General features: G+C 29.9%; 1 pseudogene; it reads right to left on the reverse strand.

The window, feature by feature from the left end:
* Positions 1–6,044: 6,044 nt before the first annotated feature.
* LOC112482190 lies at positions 6,045–6,163 on the reverse strand (annotated as a pseudogene).
* Between the last annotated feature and the right edge of the window lie 2,043 nt (positions 6,164–8,206).

Raw genomic sequence — 8,206 nt, forward strand, 5'->3', positions numbered from 1 at the left:
CATTCTTAACTATATTAAGTATTCGAATTCATGAACATAGAAGAGTTTTTATCATAAAAGTTCTTTTCATTTTGTTGAAATGCTTTCTCTGTATGTTTTGCAATGCTCAGATAGTTTTTGTCTTGTTAAATGTAAATATATATATATATTACATTTGCATTATATATAGATATATAAAATATATATATAATTACATTAATTGATTCTTGGATATTAAGCCAACATAGAATTACTGGGATAAATCCAAATTTAACACAGTGTATCCTCCCTTTTTATGCATTGCTAGATTTGGATACTAATAGTTTGTGAAGATTGTTTTAGTTTATAAAGTTGTTACTTTTCTTTCCTTGTGATATTTTTGATGTTGGCATCATAATAATACCAGCCTCCTAGATTACTTGGGATTTGAATTTCTCTTCTGTATTTTGAAGAATTTGTGAAGTATTAGACTTAATTCTACTTAATTTTTTGTTAAATATTTGGTAGCATTCTCTAGGAAAGCCATCCAGTTCTGCATTTTTAATTTTTTTAGGATAATATTAATTAAATATCTTCTTTTTTTATATATATTCTTGGTCAGTATACCCAAAGATTTGTCTTTTCTTCTCTTTTAAAATAACAAACTGTGATTTTATTGATTTTCTCTTTCTTTATTCTCTATGTCATTAATTTGCATTTTAAATTTATTATTTCCTTCTTTCTGTTTGTATTAGCATTAATTTGTGCTGTGTCTGCCAGAATTTATAGACAAAGATTTTATTGTTAATTTGATATTGTCTTTTTAAAAAAACAGGCATTTATTGTTTGAAATTGTGTGAGGTATTAAAGCTTCCAATTATTATTTTGATTGTCTATTTCTCCCTTAAATTCTTTCAGTTTTTGCTCTATCTATTTTGGAACTCTGTTTTTAGATGTATACATCTTTATGGTTTTCTACCTGCATAATGAATTGGCATTTTCATTATTCTACAGTGTTCCCTTTTTCTCAAGAAAAATATTCATTTTATTTTTGTCTGTTTGCTTTCTTATGGTTGCTTTTCAATGATATACTTTATTATATCCATTTGATTTCTACTTATTGTATCTGTAAATATAAATGTGTCTTGTTTATGTACCATATAGTTTGTTTTATATTTTCATCCATTCTGATACCAGTGCCTTTTCATTGTATTATTTAATCCACTTATAAATTATGCAATTACTGATATATTTTTATGTACATATGCTATTTTTCTTTTGTAAAACAAATATCTCATGCTTTTTTATCCTTTGTACATCTTTTATAGCTCTTTTTTTCTTGCATTAAAAATACATTCTAGTGTAAAATTGTACTTTAATTACTTCTCACTGTATTTTTAGTTATATTTTTGTGGTAATGTTCTAGGGCTTATAATTTATATCCAATCTTATCATAATTAATTTTAGGCTTATTTTAACCTAATTCCAATGAAATATAGAAATTATTATTCTTATATACTTCTATTTTCTCATCTCCTTTATTGTGACATTATTTTTATTGAAATAACATCTATATGTGTTAAAAAACAATAATATAGTGATTACTATGATTACATAATTTTATTATTTTTAAAAGAGATGAGAGAAATAAGGAGAGTAAGTATATACTTTTTAGAGTTTCTTATTTTCTATTTCCGTTTCTCTTCATTTGTTTCAATGGTGTTGAGTTACCATTTGGTAACATTTTCTTATACCAATCTGATTGGTCTTGGAACATATCCTTCACAGTAAGGGGCGGGGCTGCTGTAACTAAAAAGGAAAAATTCACTGGACATCCTCAAGAGTTGATTAGAGACTGAATAAAGAATAAAGAAATGAGAATAGATCAATAGAGATTTTGTAATCTGAATAAAAGACAACAAAAGAATAAACACTAATAAAGAGAGCCTCAGAGAAACGTGAGACACCAATAGTCATATCAACATACCAGAAGTAGAGGGGAGAGGACAAAAAAGTCAGAAGAAATAATGATGGACTTTCAAAATAATATGAAAGATATTAATCCACATGTCCAAGTATCTCAACCAACTCCAAGTAGGATAAATCAAAGAGATTTACATCTAGACTAATCATAGTAAAAATGTTGAAAGATAAAGAGAAAATCTTGAAAAAAATATCAATACTCATTTGATAGTCATTCTATTTTTTTAACTTTTTTTTATTTTTGACATTTCCCTGGGTCATAAATTGCTTCATAATTTATTATATATTATATCCGATATAATATATAATTAATATCATACCATATATTTTATATATAGCTTATATTATGCATAAAATAATATATATTATTATATATTGAGTGTATATTGATTGCTCCAATTAAATGCAGGCTCTTTTCAGGGGTGGTATTTGAAGCTCATCTCTGAGGTTTGCTTCAGACTCTGAAGGGCTCTTCTAGTAGTTTCTTTTGATTTTTCTTTTTGTTAAACTTCTAGATGATTTATGGTTTAAATTATTGTTTTCACGGAGCTACCAGCCTCCTCTCATTTGCTGATTATCACCAACATAGCCATTCTTTTCAACAATACGCTTAACTTAGGCTTGAACTTCACCAATTTCTGTTCTTAAAAAGTTTTTTCTAAGGAGAAAGCTATAGAAGCCTCTGTTCTTAGGGTCTTCTTTTCCACATACATACCTCTTTCATAGTATCCAGACCTGGGCAGGAAAAGTAGCTGCTTCTCTTGCAGTGACAGCCTTACTTTACAAGTGGGATCCTGGATAAGATGATAGTATCTGTGTTACTTGTCTTCTCTGTCCAGTATGGAACCCGTGTTCTACCAGCAAGCTGTAGCAAAGGTGATCAGAGCCCAGTGTTCTCAGCGTGCCATCTCCGAGGAAGGACTTCTGGATCCTACATATGTAGGCCGGTTGGTAGAAGGGAACCTTACTTCTTTTAGCCTCTCTTTCCTGGAATAGAGCTGGGCTAAATGGATAGGGAACCCTATGTTCTTGTGTACTATGAGTTTCTGCTATGGAAATTTGGTAGGGGGAAGAAAGTGGGTCTTGGCTCAACTGGTATATATTTTCACTGTTTTTTTCCAAGATTTAGTAGACTTTCTGGATTAAAATTATCTTCATTTATTGTATTCACTTACTCATATAACATTTAGGGCAATTTACAGAGACTCTAAATATTTGTCTTTTAGAATAATCTTTAATAAATTATGGTGATTTTGCTGGGGACATGGTTTATGGAGCTGCTCATCCTGCATATCTGGGAATGTTATATAAATTTTATAAAGGTGATCACTGTGTGCTTTATTTATAGGTGACATGAGCAAAAAATTGAAAACTTGAGAAAATTGCTCAACAAATATCTTGAGAAGTAATAGTCCAAGTTGAGAGAATAGCAAGCAAAATCTCTAAATTAGTATCATTTCTAATGTACTGACAAAATAAAAGGCCTCTAGCATAGATAGAGAGGAGCAACCAAGAAATGGGTATTAAACTTTCTATATTTTCAAGCACTAGCTCTGTACCAACATTTCCAAGTATCTATTTCTGTTTAGATAGATTTTACTTGAATTACATGCATTACCCCAAACTTGGAATGTCTAAAACTAAAATCTTTAAAAAAAATTTATGAATGCAGAGTAAAACAACCAATTATCAGTGTTTTTTTGGTCATGTGTTTATTACCTTTATATTCCAATTTATTTAATTCAACTTACTTTATAGTTTTAAGCTTTCACAAAGATCAGCATCTATTATTTCTCTTTTAGGTAAAGCCACAAAGGGACAATATCAATTGAATTGATCAGAAATTTGATATCACTGTTTACACTTATGAGATAGATGGAGATCAAGATTACTCTTACCAAAGAGTAATCTTGCACTTTTATAAAGTGTAAGAGTAATCTTTGCACTTTTATAAAAAAAAAAAGAGTAATCTTTGCACTTTTATAAAAAAAAATATAAAGTTTTTATACGTTAACATTGGTAATTTCCAGTTTGCACTTTTATAAAAAAAAAAATAAAGTTTTTATACGTTAACATTGGTAATTTCCATAGTGTCACAAGAATGGGACTATTTAGTTTATCACAACTTAATTTTTCTATCTGTAGGTGCCCCTTCTCTTAAGTTAAATTATATGTAGACTCTAAAAATATCATAGACTGCAAGAGGCTTATTCTGCTGCTCATACAAGTAGAGACACTTCTCTACTTTCTAAGAAGACATAATATAATTGCTTTAATAGAGTCATAGAAATTAATTGTGAGATAATAATATCATGAAATTCAAACTTACATTTTACAAATAAACTAAAACTGAATTGTAGCATATAATATCACCCACAATTTTAAACCCCTATTTCTCCACACTCTTTGAAATGAAAGGTCACCTAGGACATAAAATCTGTACTGCCATGGTAGAGAAACCAGTTACATTAACATACATTTGAAATGTTTAAATTTAACCCACTGAAAAGACTAGCTTGGGAATTTTACCATCTTTATGAGTTTTAATTTCAAACGAGTAATGTGGGGCTTATAATTTATTCACTTTCAATACTAAATAATTAAGATCTCAAAATCTACATGTAACACCCTAGATTGAGTTCAGATCTATTTATGTACTTTGGGCTTAGGAAACATCCTTGTTCCCCATACTTATCATCAAACTATTACTTCTTTTAAAACTATTTCCTCTGTAGCCCCTCCTGTTTTGCTGCTTAGTTAATCCTTTGCCTTTGACCAATTTCCCCTGGGCCTCATCCAAAAAATCCCCTTTTTTTCCTCCTAGTAATCAGATGTGTTGATGATGATCATGAGTTTTTAACAGGGAAATATTTGCCAGTTATTCAGTCCTTCAAAACAATTAGGTTTCCCATGTTTGGGGTCCCATGGCCAACATTCTTATGTATGGATCATTTAAATAGGTACATCAACTTGTTTTAAATCTAGGGAAAAAAAAAAAAAATATATATATGGTTAATATTGAACTCTCAGTGAATGAGTATGATAATATGTAATGTTGGCCCAGAATAAGTTGACCTACAGGCTATTATAGCAAATACAAATACAGACGTGTGAATATCTTCCCCTTTGCTATTTAAGAAACTCAAATAATGGCTGTAACAAGAGATAACACAAGACATTTTAAGAATATTGGAAAAATGTTTGAGGAAAAGTCATTTATTTTTATTTTATTTTATTGTTTAATTTAATTTATTTCTTCTCTTACTATTTAAAGGTTCAGCTTCATACAGGGACTTTATGGTAGAATTTCAATAGAGTTTGACTTAGGCAGTTTAGTCAAGAAACATTATATTTAAAAATGTGAGTTTCCAATTTTTAGCAGTTTTTTATTGAAGAAGCTTTCTCTTGTTCATTGTATGATTTTGGCTCTTTTGTTGAAAATTATTTATCCAGATATTTTTGTGTTTACTTGGAATGCTCAATTCTGTTCCATTTGTCTGTGTGTCTGTTTTTCTGCCAAAACAGTTTTCATGCTGTTTTAATTATAGTCACTTTGTGGTATAATTTGACATCAAGACGTGTGATACCTCTGGCCTTGTTGTTTATTTCTCAGAATTGCTTTGGCTATTTGGGGACATTTGTGGCTCCATTCAAGTCTAATGATTTTCTGTTCTATTTCTTTAAAAAATATCATTGGGGTTTTGATGGGGATTACATTAAATCTGTATATTACTTTGGATAATATGGCCATCTTAACAATTTTGATTCTTCCAATTCATGAACATGAAATATCTTTCTGTTATTTTGTGTCTTCAATTATTTTTAAATAATATCTTATTGTTTTCAGTATATAGGTCCTTCAGATACTTTTTAAGTTTATTCTTGGGTATTTTTGTTGTTGTTTTTGCAATTTTAAAAGAAATTTTTTTTTTTCATTTCTTTTTCTGAAATTTCATTGTCAGTATATAGAAACGCAATGGATTTTTGGACATTGATTTTTTTTTTTTTTTTTTAGGTGAGGCAACCCTTGGTTGACCTCACAGATTGTAAGAACCTTGTCAGCTTACAATCTCTTATTTTTTTTTTTTATTTTTATTTTTTTACACCTGAAGCACCTGGTATTCCTAGGTGGTCTCCCATCCAAGTACTAACCAGGCCCAACCCTGCTTAGTTTCCGAGATCAGACAGGATCAGGCTTGTTCAGGGTAGCATGGCCATAGACTTGTATATTGATTTTACTGTATTTGTTTATTGTTTCTAATAGGTTTTTTTTTTTTAATGGAGTCTTTAGGGTTTTCCATATAAATAATTATGTTGTCTGCAAAATATGACAATTTTACCTCTTTTTTCCCAATTTGGATGCTTTTTATTTCTTTCTCTTGACTGTTTCCTCTGGCTGGGAATTCCAGTATTATGTTGAATACTGAATAACAGTGATGAGAGTGGGCATCCTTATCTTGCAAAAAAAAATAAAACTAGAAGGCTATTTGTCACCGCAAACAAAAATTAACTCAAAATAGACCAAAGACCTAAATATAAGGCCTGAAACAATATAATACATAGAAGAAAATATAGGTACTAAATTTGTAGACCTTGGTCTTAAAGAGGATTTTATGAATTTGACCTCAAAGGCAAGGGAAGTCAAAGCAAAAATAAATGAAAGGGACTATATTAAACTAAAAAACTTCTGTACAACGAAAGAAATTATCAATAAAATAGAGACAACCAACTGAATGGGGGAAGATATTTGCAAATGCCACCTCTGATAAGAGGCTAATATCCAAAATATATATTAAAAAAAAAAACTCATACAAGACAACAACCACAAAACAATCCATGGACAGAGGACCTGACACTTCTCCCAACAAGACAGACATACAAATGGCCAACAGACATATGAAAAGTTACTCAACTTCACTAGCTATTAGGGAAATGCAAATCTAAACCAATATGAGATACCACCTCACTCCTGTGAGAATGGCTGTTATCAACTAGACAATTAATAACAAATATTGGAGAGGTTGTGAAAAAAAAAAGGAATCCCTATACATTGTTGGTGGGAGTGTAAATTGGTGCAGCCACTACAGGAAACAATATGGAGTTTCCTTAAAAAAATAAGAATAGAATTACCTTACCGAATGACCCAGTAATCCCCCTTTTGGGTATCTACTCAAGAAATTTGAAAACATTTATTTGTAAAGATATTTGTATCCCTATGTTCATTGCAGCATTATTCACAGTGGCCAAGACATTAAAACAACCAAAATGTCCTTTGATAGATGATTGGATAAAGAAGATGTGGTACATATATACAATGGAATACTACTCAGCCATAAGAAAAGATGAAAACTTCCATTTGCAACAACATGGATAGGTCTTGTAAATATCATGCTAAGCAAATTAAACAAGACAGAATAAGTTGAGAACTATATTATTTCACTCATATGTGGGATTATAATACTGAAAGCAACAAACAAGACAAACAAAAGCTCACAGACACAAGACAACAGTATAGCAGTTCCCAGGGGTAAATGAGGAGTAGAAAAGGATGTAGGGGTCAAATATATGGTGATAGAAGGAGATTTGACTTCAGGTAGTAGACACACAATTTAACATACAGATAATGTATCATAGAATTTTATACTTGTCACCACATAATTTTATTAATTGATGTTACCCCAGTAAACTTAATAAAATAATACAATTAATTATAAAATGCCACAATTTGGAACATTGTCCATACCATTTTCTTCTGAGATATGATTTATTTTCATTTTAAAGCATCATGAGCAAATTGTTCCTATTCTGCTTAAGAGCTCACTGAGTGCCCCTTGTAGTTGAAAATGAGATATGGCATAAAAACCTATCTAAATATTATTTTTTATTAATTTGAAATAAATTGTTATACACAGTATTTTTCAAAAAGTCAATATTATATGAACACAATGTAAAGTCATCGAAATTTATGGAAAATTGAATAAAATGTAACAGTTAAGGATACATTTATTTCTACCATCTCTCTATCTATGATCTATCTCTATTCTCTCATATTCATGGCTTGAAGATTAAAATTATACATTAGTAACAGTGACTGTTAGTTAACTAATAGTCACCTTTTAACTATGAAACAATGAAACCTTATTATCCTAATAGATAATTGTTTCACTAAAATGATTTACTAAAAATATGCAGAGCTGAATCTTATACTACATTTTCCCACCACTAAATATATCTTATTTAAATTTAATTTTGAACATCTTTTTAA

The sequence above is a fragment of the Pteropus alecto genome, unplaced genomic scaffold (assembly GCF_000325575.1).
Source record: "Pteropus alecto unplaced genomic scaffold, ASM32557v1 scaffold35, whole genome shotgun sequence".
NCBI lineage: Eukaryota > Metazoa > Chordata > Mammalia > Chiroptera > Pteropodidae > Pteropus > Pteropus alecto.